This window comes from Ovis canadensis, chromosome 10, assembly GCF_042477335.2.
Source record: "Ovis canadensis isolate MfBH-ARS-UI-01 breed Bighorn chromosome 10, ARS-UI_OviCan_v2, whole genome shotgun sequence".
NCBI classification, from domain to species: domain Eukaryota; kingdom Metazoa; phylum Chordata; class Mammalia; order Artiodactyla; family Bovidae; genus Ovis; species Ovis canadensis.
In genome coordinates this window covers 37,811,827-37,816,935 of record NC_091254.1, presented here as the reverse complement: position 1 = coordinate 37,816,935, position 5,109 = coordinate 37,811,827, and the positions used below count along the sequence as shown (strand labels likewise).

The following is a 5,109-nucleotide window of genomic DNA, read 5'->3' as shown; positions in this document are numbered from 1 at the left end:
AACTGAATGACTAACACTTTCACTTTCATTAATATATTACCACTTTTAGCATCTGTGGAAAAGAATGGACTAGATGGCCAATTTGCTTAAGTGTTTTAAATCACTATTTGCCTTTCTTTGCAGAGGTGTGGTTGAAGCAACCCAGGACTCTAGACTTGACTCTTTAAGGAGATTTGGGGAGTTATGATGTGTCTCGCACATTTTTAGACACTCACACTCACACACACACATGCATGCACACACACACACCTTATTTTTAATCCTCCAAACCAAACTAAAAGAGATGTTCATAAAACTTAAGCAATGAACTCATCATCAGACAGAAATTCATAGCATAACCAGATTTTGAATAGATTTCTTTTAACTCCCTGAGCTTGCACCTCTGATGTCTGGCATCCCTGTGGGTCTTGTGAGCATTGATTGGGCTGGGATCTCACAATCATGAGCATGGAGCCTGCCATTCCCTTCATGATGGGGTCCCCTTCCCAGCAGTCTCTTCCAATATACTGATGTTGAATGCTTCTGCATTCTGCATTCAAATCCTCCTCTCAGGAAAGCAGCTACTCAGTTGCTCTCCCCTCCACCCCCATGGAGCATGTAGTGCCTGATGGGCTGGCCCCAGGCTCGCCAACGTGGACCCGGACACCCTCTCTCCTACCTGTGCCTCAGTGCCTTTGGTGTGCTTGCTCAGTATTCCAGGGGGTGTCATGTAATTGAAAGGTTTGCACACTTCCTTGGTAGCATTCACAAAAGAGTAGCATTGAGTTTGATATTCTTAACTCATCTGAAGCTGTCTCAGTGTGTTTACTATTCAATTCAAAGTGTAGACAAGGTGACTTACTTGATGAAAAACTCAGTCCAACTTCCTGGGCTTTCAAATCTAAGACAAAAGATTCAACTTCTCAGCTCTACTTCCTCTCTCAAGTCACTTAGCCCTACAGGCTCTCATCTGCCTTTTTAGAAAGCCATAGGCATCCCTGGTGGCTCAGTGGTAAAGAATCCACCTGCCAATGCAGGAGACGCAAGACATGGGTTTGATCCCTGGTCAGGAAGATTCCCTGGAGAAAGAAATGGCAACCCACTCTAGTATTTTTGCCTGAGAAACCCCATGGACAGAGGAATCTGATGGGCTACAGTCCATGGGGTCGCAAGAGTCGGATACAACTGAGCGACTAAACCACCACCACCATCCTTTATCCCTTGTAATTCTTTGTGAAAATGTGCTTCAGATTTCCAGGTGCAGCTTTCAGGATTTAAAGGAAAAACTGTCCTTCCTTCAACTAAGTCTGATTTTTACAACTCAAAAGTACTTACTTTTAGGCTATGATTTTCCTAAGAACTCAACAAGCTGTACTTATTTTAAACCTCAAAGCAATTTCTTTGTGTTAGGGACTTTTTGAAAGAATGAATGCCTCCCTTTCAATGGGGGAGGGTCTTGAGATAATTAAGGAATGTGAAAGCAGTTTCAGAAAATAAAAATGTTGGTTGAACATTATAAAAATTTTTGCCTCAATAGTCTACATTTCCCATGTTCATTTTTAAAAGTCCATTGAATTTGTTAAAGATACTTTTAATTTTTTGTTTGGTTTGGTTTAAAGAGTCACAAAATTTTTAAGATTATTTAAAGTAATAGCTCTTGACATCATCTTTAGCCCTTGAAACAGCATCTGAAGTAGACAAATAGGAATTTTTGGCTTAAAAACTGTGAAGACACAATGGACTATAGAATACCTCAAATTAGATCCTTTGAAGCTTTGAATTTTTTCATGCAATTTTCATTGTTCAGAAACTATGAAAAATGTAAGTTGCAAACTTTAATCCTTTAGATATAATTATACAGGCACACAAAATTTATTCTACAAAATGGCACTTATTTTATCCATATATTCAGAGTTATAACTATTGCAAGCCCATCTTTCAGTTTTTTTAAATCTATTAAAGTTTTTACATTGCTCTAAAATTGATTGTAATGATGGTTGCACATACTGTGATTTAACTAAAAGCGATTACACTTTATACTTTACATAAGCAAGCTGCACAGTATATATGAACTATGTACCAATAAGCTGTTTTAAAATCTATAATGTACCATTATATTACATATTAAGTTATAAAATTAAATTTTTTTTAATGTTTGTACTTCAGAAATTAATTTTTTATTCTATTGTTCAAACTGTCATTCTTTCCTGAAATATATATTTACAAATATATCTCACAAAACAAGCACTGTGTTGAGGACAAGGATTCAATCAACCATATTTATTAACACACTGCTATATTTAAAATGGATAACCAACAAGGGCTTACTGTATAGCATGGGGAACCCTGCTCAATGTCATGCGGCAGCCTGGATGGAAGGGAGTTAGGGGAAGAATGGATACATGTATATGTACGGCTGAGTCCCTTAGCTGTTCACCTGAAACTATCACAGCGTTGTTAATCAGCTAGACCCCAATACAAAATACAAAGTTTAAAAAAAAATTGCTGTCAAACATTTTTCCAGGAGCTAAAATTATAGTTGTGAATAAAACAGATAAAAATTCTTAGCCACATGGAACTTGCAAAGTAGTGAAGGATAATAGTGAGCAAGTATTAGCAAATAAGTAAGTAAGTTTCATGGCAGAAGACATCTGCAGCCATTAGACATGGGCAACTAGTTTCCTGCTCTGGGCTTCGAAGTTTAGAAGCATCTGTTCTGATCCTTCACCAGCCATGCACCTCCTGTCTGGACAAGCCATCCACAGGGTCAAGGGTATATGTTCATCCATCCCTCAGGGCTGGGGTGTCCACAGGCCTTTAGGTTTATATTATTGCACAAGGGAGCTGAAGGTAGGAAGAGAGATAGGGAAGGCTGAGGTTTCCCTTTGCTCTCTAGCCCTTAGTCCTAAACACAGAATATGCACTTTGGGGCTTCCCTGGTGGCTCCCCCTGTCAATGCAGGAAACATAGGTTTGATCCTTGACCTAAGAAGATTCCACATGCCACCAAGCAACTACGCCCATGTGCCACAACTACTGAGTCTGCTCTAGAGGCCAGGAGCTGAAACTACTGAACCCACACAGCTGCAACTACTGAAGCCCACGCACTCTAGAGCCTGCGCTCCGCAACAAGAGAAGCCACCGCAATGAGAAGCCAGTACACCGTGACCAAGAGTAGTCCCTGCTCACCGCAACTAGATAAAAGCCTGTGCAGCAATAAAGACCCAACACAACCAAAAGTGAATAAATTTAAATTTATAAAATTTTTAAAATAGAGAGTGTGTACCTTTGATTGATTGTTACTGGCTGGACTACTTCACGTCTCTGTAGGGGTATAAATTAACTTGTAGAAAAATGATATTAATGAGTATAATTACCATTCATCATGATGTAAATAAATTTTGTCTGGTAGAGTTTCAATCAATTTCTACTCTATAAAAAAAAAATTAAAAGACAACCGCAAACATTTTACTGCTTTATAGAATACTTACCAGCTTTGCATCTATTAGCAACTTCATTTCAGCATTCCTGACTATACACATGTGTGTGTATGTATATGTACGGGCGTGTTAAGTCATGTCCAACTCTGTGAACCCCTGGACTGTAGACTGCCAAGCTCCTCTGTCCATGGGGTTTTCTAGGCAAGAATACCTGAGTGGGTTGCCATTTCCTTCTCCAGGGGATCTTCCCCACCCAGGAATTGAACCCACATCTCCTGAATTGGCAGGCAGATTCTTTACCACTGAGCCACCAGGGAAGCACTGTGACATATATGTATGAAGTGAAGTGAATTGAAGTCGCTCAGTCATGTCCGACTCTCTGCGACCCCATGGACTGTGGCCTACCATGCTCCTCTGTCCATGGGATTTTCCAGGCAATAGTCCTGGGATGGGGTGCCCTTTCCTTCTCCAGGGGATCTTCCCAACCCAGGGATCGAACCCAGGTCTCCCACATTGTAGACAGACGCTTTACCATCTGAGCCACCAGGGAAGTCCTGACATATATGTATACATACACATTTATACATATGTCAAGAGTCTCCTTTGAACTTGTGCAAACATCTTATAGGTTCTTTCCTTATTAATTCATTAATGAGTTAAATGACATTTTTATACATATTCATTTTTCCTTACAGGATTTTACCTTGTGAAAATTACACTTCAGAAAGAGTTTAAAGTTTACTTTTTTTTAATATAAATTTATTTTAATTGGAGGCTAATTACTTTACAATATTGTATTAGTTTTGCCATACATTAACATGAATCCGCCACGGGTGTACATGTGTTCGTTATCCTGAACCCTTTCCCACCTCCCTCCCCGTCTCATCCCTCTGGGTCATCCCAGTGCACCAGCCCCAAGCACCCTGTATCATGCATTGAACCCTGTATCATGCATGGACTGGCAACTCGTTTCACATATGATATTATACGTGTTTCAATGCCATTCTCCCAAATCATCCCACCCTCACCCTCTCCCACAGAGTCCAAAAGACTGCTCTATACATCTGTGTCTCTTTTGCTATCTCACATATAGAGTTATTGTTATCATCTTTCTAAATTCCATATATATGCGTTAGTATACTGTATTGGTGTTTTTCTTTCTGGCTTACTTCACTCTGTATAATAGGCTCCAGTTTCATCCACCTCATTAGAACTGATTCAAATATATTCTTTTTAATGGCTGAGTAATATTCCACTGTGTATATGTACCATGGCTTTCTTAAAAATATGGAATGCTTCAAGAATTTGCGTGTCATCCTTGCACAGGGGCCATGCTAATCTTCTCTGTATTGTTCCAATTTTAGTATATGTGCTGCCAAAGTGAGCACAGAGTTTAAAGTTTAAAATAGGATCATCAGAGAAGGTCTCACTGGTAAAGAAATATTTGGGCAAAGGCTGAAGGATATTAGAGAGCAGCAATTTGGTTCTCTAAGGTAAGAATGTTTCAAGCAGAGAGAAAAAAACAGATTCAAAGGTCTAAGAGAGAAGATGTAAATAATGAGAAAAAGAAATTGATTCACTTCCATCTTTTACAACCTATGTACAACTGAGGTTTTTGAGAACAGACACAAAACAACAAACAAACATTGTATGGATATGGGTGAAAGACATCTGGAGTCTACGTAATCCAA

The 5,109-nt window shown here is 39.3% G+C and overlaps 1 non-coding gene across 1 annotated transcript; it reads right to left on the bottom strand.

The window, feature by feature from the left end:
- Positions 1 to 4,699: 4,699 nt before the first annotated feature.
- LOC138447004 (U6 spliceosomal RNA) lies at positions 4,700 to 4,806 on the bottom strand. Its single transcript, XR_011259641.1, has one exon. It is a non-coding gene; the product is annotated as a U6 spliceosomal RNA (small nuclear RNA).
- Positions 4,807 to 5,109: the final 303 nt, after the last annotated feature.